Below are 12733 nucleotides of genomic sequence, written 5' to 3'. Positions count from 1 at the left end.
TCTGGACAGAGGACCCCACCAATGTGTCTTGGAATCCTGCTTCCTCGGGAAGAGAGACACAGGCTGGGAGTATATTATCGACCTGTCAACACCCATGTTCAGCGGGGAAGCAATTAGAGAAGCCAGACCTTCCACCTTTTGCACCCCATAATAACCCTGGGTCCATACTCCCAAAGGGATAAAGAATAGGAAAGCTATCAGGGAAGGGGATTGGATACGGAGTTCTGGTGGTGGGAATTGTGTGGAGTTGTACCCTCTTATCTTGTGTTTTTTGTCGGTGTTTCCTTTTTTATAAATAAAAGTTAAAAAATAAAGAAAAAAGAAAAGAAACATTGAAAAAAACCAGACTTAATTTGATTTGAAAATTTATTTTAAAGTTGGAAAATGAGAAGTCTGATTCTTCAGAATGTGTTGCAATTTCAAATAAAATTATATCCAATAAAAGACTTCTTATTTCCTCATGATTTCAAAAAAGTATTAGGACTTAAGGGTAAATTTTAACTTGAAAATTATATTGGTCCTTTGAAAAATATACAGATTACTAAAACAGAAACTCAATATAGTACCACTTTGTAATCCTGGCTTGCTAATATTTAAAATCCCAGTGCCAAGGCAAAGCCATAGAGTGGGTGTGTGTCTCACTGTTATTATGGTAAATACAGAAAGAAATTCCAAAATTAATTTTTGCTTCCCTAAGAATATTCCACTACTCCATTATCAACAAGATATTTCTAATAGTACAAGTATTTTTCCAAGTTGAAAAAATAATTAAAAAATCCATTACATGTAAATTTATTAAACCAGAATGCTGTAGAATGTCCACTTGTCTAGTATGTGTTTTCTACATGGGATTTAAGCATTACTCACATCTGTTAATCAAATCTATAATGTGTTGTTTTCACGGGGCTGGCTTGACGGGCGGAAGACATAGATGACCAGAAACTCATGGCTGAGCAGTTTAATCTTTATTCACGAGCGGGCAAGCAGTCTAACAACCTAATCACAACACAATGGGCTCCTCCATCTCTCTTCTCCCCGCAGTGTCCAGAACCAAGGAAGTATATCGGATAGGAGGCAGGGAGAAGGAAGAAGCGCCAACTAGTAGGGACTAAACCAAAATCTTCCAGAGACAGGGGGAGTGAGACCAACCAATGTAACAGAATGACCATGTAAATAGACCACAAAGTCAAGCAATGTAACAGAAGGGATCCCAGAAGCAGAACTAGAAGCACACCAACAATATTGTTCATGAAATACAGATTATCTCTGACAGCTAATTTTTTTTTATTAGCAATTTAATATTGATTTACAAAATTACATGTCAACAGGGATATAATTCCACACTATTCCCACCACCAGAGTTCTGGATACCCCAACCCCTCCATTGCAAACCACCACAATTCTCCCAAGGTTGCAGACTTGGGTTAACAATCATCTTTTCAACTATCTGTCTAGATTTGTACATTGATTGTCCCCTTTTTCTTCCAGGTCCAGTCCTCTCCTCTCCTCCAAGACACTCATTACCATACTACTACATCCAAATGTTCCTCCCTTTTCCCTCCTTTCTCTCTGCAGGTCTTGATGGAGCTGGAGTTCAGAGCCTTCTTATCCTCTTTCTCCTATCACTTCTCCCCCACTGGGGGTATTTTTAAGCTCTAGGATAATTTTAGTATATTATTTTGAATTTTTTTTCCTATTCCACTGTTGGTATGCTTCTGATCATCATGTTAGGTTCACCTGCATTGCTTAAAGCTGTGGTTTATTTACATAATCACTGTTTTGTTTGAGACCTGCACTGGATAATCCCCACTGGTTCACGCTCTTTTTCCACTCCACCCCCTCTCCTAGTCACATCCTGTTTTCCACCATTTAATCCCCACTGGTTCGAGTGCTTTTTCCTTCTCCCCACCCCCATCCTACGTATCCTCTTCCAACCTGACACTTCCACCTCAGGAGATATAGAGGACAGGATTTTCTAATGAAGAGAGATTAGATTGATTGCACTGCATTCTCACTCATCAATAAAGATTGAACTGCGATTTTCCCTCTTTAATTTTGACAAAGATTGAGAAATGGGGTGTGGGAGGAAGAGAGTAATGAGATAGAGAAAAGGACAGATACCTGCTGCACTGTTCCACCACTGGTGAACTTTCCCTCACAAGTGGATACCAGAGCACTCGAACCCAAGTCCTCAGCCATGGTCCTTCCTTGATTTTGACGCCATCCCTACATGTTCCAATCTTCCCACCATTAAATAGTTATATCACTAGTATATTTTCAAATAATAACCCCAGATAAAAAGCTAACAGACAATATATCTGAATAGCAGAAATTGTTCATAATTTATATACCTCAAGATCACTGAAAAATAAATCCTGTCTTCCAACAACAACGACATCAATAATAACTACAACAATAAAACAACAAGGGCAACAAAAGGGAATAAATAAATAAAATAAAATAAATTTTAAAAAACCCTGTCTTGCTAATTCAAAAATTTAACTTCATCAATTCATCGCTCCTTAGAGAAGTCATTTTAGTTTGTTATTTTGAAAATAAGCACTCTCAGAGCTCATTGTTCCTGTTGGCCCTGTAGATGAAAAGAATTGATTTAATCATTCTCAACAGTTCATAGTTTTTATTTCACTTTATTTTGTAAATGTGTCAGCATCTCCTCACCCCATTATCTGTCTCTCTTGGAGACATTCATTCTTAAATATTTAATTTGCAACCTGACAAAATAAATCATGTACAAGGAAGATACATAATATGGTTTTCATATGTTTAAGTAGTGTTACAGATGGCATTCCTTTTTAAAATATTTATTTATTTGTGATTGGGTACTGAACACACAAGTACAGTGCATAAGGACCCACGTTCAAGTCCCTGGTCCTTACTGCAGGGAGGAAAGCTTTGGGAGTGGTGAAGCAGTGTTGCAGATGTCTTTCTTCTCTCTTTCTCTGCCGTCCCTTTCTATCTCTCTCTGTCACTATCAAATAAATAAACAAGGAGCTCCAGTGGCACAATCTTTTAGTGAGTGGTACCTATACAAATAAATGAAAATATTTAAAGATTTATGTATGTATGAACATAACAGAGAGAACTAGAGATAGAGAGAGAGAGAGAGAAAGAGAGAGAGAGAGGAAGAGAGAGAAATAAAGCAGCACAGAAGATCCAAGTTCAGCCCTTATTATCATCTATATAGACATCATTCTTTTCCTGCAAAACTGACTTGTTGTTGTATTGTTATTGTTTATGACTCATTCTTGGCATTGTTTAATTTGATGTTCACTGCTTTAACTTTTTTAATGTTTTTATATTTATTTTCCCTTTTTTTTGCCCTTGTTTTGTTTTTTTATTGTCATTGTAGTTATTATTGTTGTTGTTATTGTCATCGTTATTAGATAAGACACAGAGAGATAGAGAAAGGAGGGTAAGGCAGAGAGAAGGAGAGAAAGATAGACACCTGCAGACCTGCTTCATCCCTCATGAAGCGACTCCTCTGCAGGTGGGGAGCTGGGGGCTCTAACCGTGATCCTCAGCTGGTCCTTGTGCTTTGTAATATGTGTGCTTAACCAGCTGTGCTACTGCCCAATTCCCTGATTTAACTGCTTTATAGTCATCTGTATTTTACTTTTCCACTGCCTTAGAAATACACGTCTAGGGAGACATCCTGTTTTCTGCCACCATAATTAGTATAAGAGTGAAAATCTTCATATTGTCCTTTTGCTCTACCAGTGCAAAATATTCTTTGGAGTCTTAATAGGGTTGATTACAAAGTACACAGGAACTCATTTTTCCCTAAGTGGGACACAGTTATTATATAGAACAGCTCTTTTCATTTACTTTTTATGTTTTTTTTTTTCTTATTTGGGTTTAGTGGCTTACAGTATAGTCTTTAACACATAAGCACAGCTTATGTGTCACCTCCCCTAGATATGCATCTAGGAGACACAACAGGATCCCAATGTCCCCTCATCCTGTCTGCTTACCTCCTTCCCCAGAGTCCTTTGTTTTAATGTAATATGCCTCACCCAGTCAGTCCAAGTTATACCTGTTCATTTTCCCTAACTATTCTTTGTTTGTAAAGTCCACCTATAAGTGAGGTCATTTGGTATTGGTCTTTCTCTTTTTGACTTATCTCATTCAACATGATTCCTTCAAGTTCTGACTACAATACTGAAAAGGAGATGACCCCATAATTTTAATGGTAGCACAGTATTCTATTTTGTGTATGTACCATTTTCATAGCTATTCATCTGTCATTGGAAATCTGGTTTGCTTCCAAGTTTGGAATACTACAAATTGTGCTGCTATGAACACTGTTGTGTACAGGTATTTTCAGATAGATGTTTTTGTTTTCCCTGGGTAGATTCCCTAGGAAAGGGATTGTTGGGCCATAAGGTAGATACATTTCTAAAGTTCTGATGAACCAAACTGCTTTACATAGGAATTAGATCAAGATACATTTCCACTAGCAATATAGGAGAGTTCCTTCCCTCCACACCCAGTCTCTCCAACAGTTTAAATTTCTAATGTGTGGGAGAGAATCTTTATGTGTCGTAGATGAGACACAGGATTGATAGCCAAAATACTCAGTGAACTCACCAAAGTCAACAACAGAAAAAAAAAAAAATCTCAAAGTCACTGATGATCAGGGAAATGCAAACTAAAACTGCAATGAGATATCACTTTACACCTGGAAAAATGTTCCACATTACAGCCATTTACTTTCTTACTAAAAGCACATGCTTTCCACACATTGCCAAATACTTAGAAATAACCTGGCTTGCTAAATTTACTATCTAATCAGTAATAAGATGCACTATCAATTTATTTTGTACTTTCTGATAAAATAACTGTATCTTCCTGTTTACCATGTTTCTGTTCTGTAAATTGTTTTTTGCCTGTTTTTCAATTAAATCTGAATGTGTCTATGTATATATACTTGCATATTTGTTGGATTTAAGTTTTAGTAGTTAAAAATAACAACTCATGAAATGATCCCTTTGTTAGATTTTAGGTATGGTGTCCCTTCTTTGCCTAGATCCTTATTGTCAATGTACGGCATCATCTATCATATATTTGTATTTTGATTATCAGTTGCAATTTGCTTTTATTACTTCAGAATCATCCTTAGTATTTATTAATACTCAGGTACAGAAGCCAAAGTGCATTTTTAGTTTACTTGGAATTCAACAATGGTACAAGTATTTTTCCATATGATAAATAAGTTTATGAGTCAGTTATTATTATTATCATTATTACATTATTGGGGGTTAATGGTTTACAGTTCAGTTATTGTTATATAGATACAACTACTCATCTCCCCATGACAGATGTCTATAAGATACCCTCTCCCCTAACCTAGGTCTTCTTCCATCATCATGCCCCAGGACAACAGATTATCTCACTCATAGGTGAAGATTAAGCAAAAAAAAAAAAAAAAGCAGTAAGATAAAAAACATAAGAGAAAACTTGGACATGGTATTGTGTGATACACCAAAGTAAAGGACTAGAGAGTGGATTATTATTATTTTTTTTTTATTCTCAATGTTATTTATTTCTGCCCTAACTTTAGTGATTTCTGTCCTTCTGGTTGCTTTAGGATTCCTTTGTTGTTGTTCTTCTAGGTCTTTAAGATGTGCAATTAGGCTGTTTATTTGTGCCTTTTCTTGTTTCCTAATGTGTGCTTGTATAGTTATGAACTTCCCTCTTAGGACTGCTTTAGCTGTGTCCCAAATATTTTGATAGCTTGTGTCTTCATTTTCTTTTTTTTTTTTTTTTTTTATTTAAGAAAGGATTAATTAACAAAACCACACGGTAGGAGGGGTACAACTCCACACAATTCCCACCGCCCAATCTCCATATCCCACCCCCTCCCCCGATAGCTTTCCCATTCTCTATCCCTCTGGGAGCATGGACCCAGGGTCATTGAGGGTTGCAGAAGGTAGAAGGTCTGGCTTCTGTAATTGCTTCCTCGCTGAACATGGGCGTTGACTGGTCAGTCCATACTCCCAGTCTACCTGAGAGTGGATTATTTTTAATGTGTTGTGCTATTAAACTGTCCATCTGTCCTGTATACATAAAATAGACATCCTGTATATAGCATCGTTCTACTGCTTTATGTCTTCATAAATATACATATTTATTTTTGTATGGTGAACTCTCTTCTTTCAAAGGGATTATCTTTCCTAATCAACATAATTATTCAAGGTTATATTATGCCTCTATGCATGTTTTTGCATATACTCATTAATTTATTCAAAAATTCTGTTGGGCATAGATTTATTAATTAATTTGTAACTTATTAGGAGTTACTGTTTTTAGTAAACCATTTCATCTTTGATGAACATGGAGATATCTACATATTTGCAGGTTCTGTTTTTCTTATTTATCTTCATTTATTTATTGAATAAGACAGCCAGAAATTGAAAGGGAAAGGAGTGCTATAGAGGGAGTGAAAAAGAGAGACACCTGCAACACTGCTTCACCACTCCTATAGTTTTCCCCATGCAGGTGGGGAACAGAGGCTCTAACCCCAGTCTTTGCACATTGTAGCAGGTGCACTCGATCAGGTGTGTCCCCATACCACTCAGCTACACAGGTGATATTTAATATCTTTTAAGTAGTTTTAATTTGTCCACAAATATTTTATACATATTTTCTTGAATTAATTACTAAATTATTTTTAACATTTGTTATTTGTGAGTACACTTTTTAGGATAATATCTAGTTTGTTGTAGTATAAATACACATCATTGGTTTTTGAGTTTCCATTCCATATTTTACACTTGTCCTATGCCAATTTGTGTTGTGGGTGTGTGTGTGTGAGAGAGAGAGGGGGGAGTTGGGTGAGGGAGAGAGAGGGGGAGAGAGAGAGGTGGTGGGGAGGCATAGGACAAGTCTCAATACAATGGAGTTTAGTCTCCTCCCTGAGAGTCATTCTGTACTTCATGAGAAGTTTTGTTTCCTCCAATAGGAAATTATAATTATCATCTAGATTTTAGTGTAGATGGAGATTTGGAGGAAGGAAGAAGGATAGCATTCAGGGGCTTTCTTTCTATGTTCTTTGTGTATTTCAGACCTCACATATGCATAATTTCACCACTTCCAGGTTGGTATTTTTTTTTTATTACTATTCATTCAGAGAGAGAGACCACAGCACCAAAACTTCCTTCAATGTCACAGTACTTACCATATGGCACTGGGTCTCAAACCTGATACCTAGGGAAAGGATGTGTCTACCTTATCAGCTGTTTCTTTGGCCCTGCTTATATTTCTTCTAGTCTTTGAATACTCCCATCAGACTTGACCTCCATCTTGCCCTCCCCTTATCACAAACCAATGACAATTGTCACTGGTAGCTTCTGCTTCTCTGTGCTATGAAACAGGCACAGACCTTCCCAATGAAGAAAAAGCACACAGTGAAAACTTTCTTATCATCAAATCTTTCATCTGTGGCCTAATTGTTTTCCAACTTCTCCTCCTATCAACAGTCAAATAGTTTTTGTCTTCATAGTAGTTTCCAATCATCTGGATTAACTATAAGACCTAATGATACTTCTCTGCTTCTGTAACATCTCTGTTGTTAGGTTTGGGAAAAGGCTAACACCAATTATCAGGCAGGATTCTACAATCTCCTTTAAAGTCAGAGCTAGAATTCTGAGTCTTTTTTTCTTCTCTCTCTCTTAGATTACTTTTATCAATTCTCCTCAGAGAAAGTAAGAGAAATATAGAGTTCCAATTCTTTCTTTTTTTGACAAATAGATGTATAATTTTGAGATAGCTGTTATTCTGAGAAGGGTGGATATTTTATATTTATTACCTAATATGATATATTTTTTATGGAAGTACTATACCATGTTACTGCTTAGGGAAAGAGAGAGGCAGACTGGGAGTATGGATCAACCAGTCAATACCCATGTTCAGCGGGAAAGTAATTACAGAAGCCAGACCTTCCACCTTCTGCAACAAACAGTGACCCTGGGTCCATACTCCCAGAGGGATAGAGAACGGGAAAGCTATCATTGGAGGGGATGGGATATGGAGATCGGGTGGTGGGAATTGTGCGGAGTTGTACCTCTCCTATCCTAAGGTTTTGTTAATGTTTCCTTTCTTAAATAAACAAATTTTTTTAAAAAGTGTTTTCAGATACATTGTCCTGTAGGATTCTTCAGCCTTACAAAAGATGAAATAACTTGCCAAATAGCCCAGCTCTTGTGAATCTCAGACCTTAGTACTTTTACCCTGTGGCAATTTCCAGCTACTGTTGGCAGAACTAGTGGGGAAAACATTTTGGATCATGGACTGTGGGAGTAGCAAGACTTGGGACTTGATATGAGTTGAATCACCATATGTAGGCAGCTCTGCCTACACTACCTACACAATAGGCTAACTTTCCCTCTGAGCATTCAACCTAAAGTTTCAATTTAGAGAGGCTCAAGACTCATTTTAATAACTAAGAAGTTGGGTCAGCAAGTAGAGCACAGAACTTGCTGTGTGAGACCCTGGGTTTAGTGCTCAGCACTAGATATGCTGGAGAATGCTCATTCACGTACTCCACTCACTCAATAATCGTTTAAAATGGCAACTTTATAAAGTGAAGATTATAAACACTTTCAGGAACACTGAAAATCGTGTATGTGTGCAAATGTATAACTTACACATTTGTTATTTATAAGGCATATTACTAAAGAAATGAATTTTATCCTGGGAGTTTTGATTAATATGCTAATGTGTTTTGCTCTATATTGAATATTCATCATGCTAAAAGAATTGATACCTAATCAGATCAGCTTTCATTTATCTAAAAGACAGGTTCATACAGGTTCATCCACCTGCTTGAAATATTGGCTTGGGTGTTCATTTTATTACCTTTACTTTTTTTTTTTTTTTTTTTAACCAAAGCACTGCTCAGCTCTGGTTTATGATGGAGCAGGGATTGAATCTGGTCCTTTGGAGCCTCAGGCATGAGAGTTTCTTTGAATAGCCATTATGCTATCTACCCCCACCCTCAACTTGGGTGTTCGATGGAATTATAGAGAGAATTTAAGGAGTTATCTTTTTTTTTCATTTTCTTAAGAATTTAGAAGCTAGGTGGATGAGACTTGCATAACAAAGGTTTTGCAAAAAGCCTTTTAAGCCTGAGACACCAAAGGTGCCAGGTTCTATTCCTAGCACCATCATATAAACTAGAGCTGAACAGTGCTCTGGTAGAAAAAGGAGAAAGTATGTAAGAACAAAAGGAAGCAGAAGAGAAAGATAGATGAAAGAAAGAGAAAGATGAAAGGAAGAGGGGGGGAGAGAGAGAGGGAGAGAGAGAGCTAAGAGAATGTAGACACTAGGGAGGTGACTCAATGCACAGAGTATAGGATTTGTATGACTAAGGCCACAAGTTCTATCTCAAGCACCTGATATGCTGGAGCAGTTCTCCAGTCTCAGTCTCTTTCTCTCATAAAATAAACAAGTGAATTTAAGATTTTAACTTTTAAGAAAGAATTCGGTGCTGGGAAATTGTGCAGATGTTGTCCCCTCAGGGTATAGTCCATTCCTGCCAGAGCTGTAATTCTAATCCCGGAGTGCCTTGTTCCACCATGTTATCCCCTCAGGGCATTGTCAATTCCTGTGAGAGTTGAAATGATATTCCTAGAGTGCCTTGTTCCACCATGTTGTCCCCTCAGGGTATTGTCAATTCTCGTGAGAGTTGAAATGATATTCCCGGAGTGCCTTTCCCAACCAATCCTGTCCTGACTTGTAACTTCCGGTTTTTGCCCTATAAAGTCCTCCTGCTTCTGTCTCTCTCTCTTGCCCAACTTTTCACCTAGGTGACTGGACGCAGGGAAGGGTGCTTTGCATAGTGGGTGGCCATTTTGCTGGCTCCACGTGGCCTGAACTGCTGCGCTCTCACCCAACTCTGAGGTGCCCACTTGAATAAAGATTTGTGTTCCCTCTCCGCTCTGGATCTCCTCTCTCCCCTCCACATTGCAGCCTGAGAATTCGGGATAAATGGTTTAAAAATGCATTCACTAAGAATGAAATCCACAAATTCTATATCTACTTTTTGAACCTAACCATCTTATTTAATAATTGAACCTTTCACAGAATAGTATGCAGACAATAGATATAAAGTTGCAGGATTTTTAGATGTAAATATTTTTGGCAGAGCTGGAGCAAGTATGATTTCACTACCACATGCACTTTTTTTTTTCATGCAGGCAGTGAAATACAGAGAAACAAAAAGAGACAGAGACATAAAATAACACCACAGTATAAAAAAAAACTCTCCTCAATAGCCTGCATGTAGTGCCAGAGTTTGCACTAGGCTACTTGCATGGCAAGGCATGTGCTTTACTTTGATGCATAATATCTCCAATAGTTATTCATTCATTCATTCATTCATTCATTCATTCATTCGAGAGACAGAGTGAAAGAGAACAGAGCACTGCTCAACTTTGGCTTGTAGTGGTATCAGGGATGGAATCTGGGACTTCATACATGTTAATTTTATACTCTGCTGCTCTACTCTCTCCTTGGCTTCTATCATTTTTCTTTCAGTGAAGAACAGTCATGAATTCTTATGTCGTTGCTATTGTTAACATTGATCGCTGTTTTCCAGCTTCTTAAACTGAATGAAGATGAGTTTTCCTTTTTTATAAGTGTGAGAAATAGCTGAGTAAACAACCATTTGACCAGAGCAATTACTTTACCCAGTTCAGAATAAGATAGCTTCCTAATGTAGAAAAACAGACAACATAAATTTGTGAATTTTCTAAAGCATCCTTAATAAACTTGTAATATAGCAACAGCATCTCAAAGACTATGCTTACTTAGTCTTTGTAAGCTTTGACTGACCTTTATGACCCTGTAGTAGTCAGCCTCTCTAAAGAAAATGTTTCACAGCTGTACATTCCTCAGCTATCATGCTGATTTTTCAATGCCTAAATTGCTACTTCCTACTTATTATTACAAAATATAAATGCCATAAACTCTAGACATTTAGCCAGTAAACACTAAGAAAATCATCTGAATGTATTTTCATGTTGATGGTGAGATGAATCAGAAAGGAAGATTTCACTAGCTTTAGAAACTGTTGAAAATCATTTTAGAAACAGTTGCCAGAGTTTTGCTCAGAAACAAGTTTCACAAAAAAAAAATCAATACTAGAAAAAAGTACAAGTTGCTAAACTATAAAAATCTGTTGTGAAAATATCAATAATAACAATCATAATTATACTCCTAATTTTTACAATTACTGAGCAGTATACACAGCTTAGTGCTTAGTATGGGACATCTATTTTTTCACTTAGAATCATGACAAAAATTAAGATGGAAGTATAATATTCTTAGCAACTATAGGTTTCTATAGGATTTGGACTTCAAATTATTTACTATAAGTCATGCAGGTAGAAAACAGAAGTTTCCTTTGCAGTAGTGAAGTCTACATATCTACAGATGTAATAGGACCTTGTTACTTAAACTAATAGGAGGGAAGGGGGGACCAAGAGGTTATTTAAAATAATTTTCTCTTTCTGGGATCTAACTTGGCATTGTTATTGATATATGTATATTAAAGCAAAAGTGGTTTATAATATAGTAACTACAGAGTTTATTGGCAATTTTTAATTAAGGTGGTTGTGTCTGGAATGGTACAGATAATGACCGAAACAAAACTGCAAGGGGATCCAGAGTTACTGATAAACACTGTTTCCTCTATCCAGACACTTTGTGAGGTCATGAGATAGTACACAAAGGAAACCACTGAAAGAAAAAAATAGTTGATCTACGAGGAGAAAAAAAGTGTACAAATGGTGTAAAAAAAAAAGATTTTAATGACAATAAAAGTTACTTGGCATTGATATATGAATAGCTAAGGGAGAACATGGTGAAAAAAAAAGAAAATAGGAAAAAATGATCCAAGTAACAATTAAACTTAAATATGTGTTAGTTATTCTGTGAGTTTAGTAGTATGATGGGCAGGGGAGATGACATGAGAAAAGTCTGCTGAGGGATTTTATTTTGTTTTACTAAGAGAGAAAGAGAGAGGCAGGGAGAGTTAAAGAGACTGCAGCACCATAAATTCCTACAATTCTGTAAGGGCTTGAACCTGAGTTACACACATGGTGAAGGAGCACAATATCTAACTGACCTATTCTGCCAATCCCTACTCAAGAGATTCAAAGGGACAGTGTACAGAAAAATAGAAAAGAAATTCACCTTATTCCTTGGCAATAAAATTAGATAAATAAAAATATTTTGACAGCTTGACTTGCCTATCAACTTAGTCATCTAATGAAGAATAAACTTAAGTCTTCCTCTCTCCAAAAAAAAAGCAACTAATCTTAAATTTTTTGGTATTTACAATATCATCAGACCTAAAGGCTTATTTCAAAACGAATGTAATTTATAATGCTTGAGATACTTCCCCACACTGTAAATCCTTAAAGTTGTGTTTCACAATTTATAATTACCAAACAAATTGCAATGGACCAGTTAATTAGTCAAATGTTTTATTAACAATTACTCCAATAGGGTCAAAATCATTGGAATGGAAGAGAAAGGCTGAACTCAACTCACTGAGTTGTCAAAATCAGATTTTTTTTTTTTTTTTGCTTCCAGGGTTTTTGCTGGGGCTCAGTGCCTACATTATAAATCCACTGCTCCTGGTAGCCACCATTTATCCATTGTTGTTGTTGTTGTTGTCATTGTTGCTGCTGTTGTTGGATAAGACATA

Source organism: Erinaceus europaeus, chromosome 7 (genome assembly GCF_950295315.1).
Source record: "Erinaceus europaeus chromosome 7, mEriEur2.1, whole genome shotgun sequence".
Lineage (NCBI taxonomy): Eukaryota > Metazoa > Chordata > Mammalia > Eulipotyphla > Erinaceidae > Erinaceus > Erinaceus europaeus.
This window is presented reverse-complemented; position numbering follows the sequence as displayed.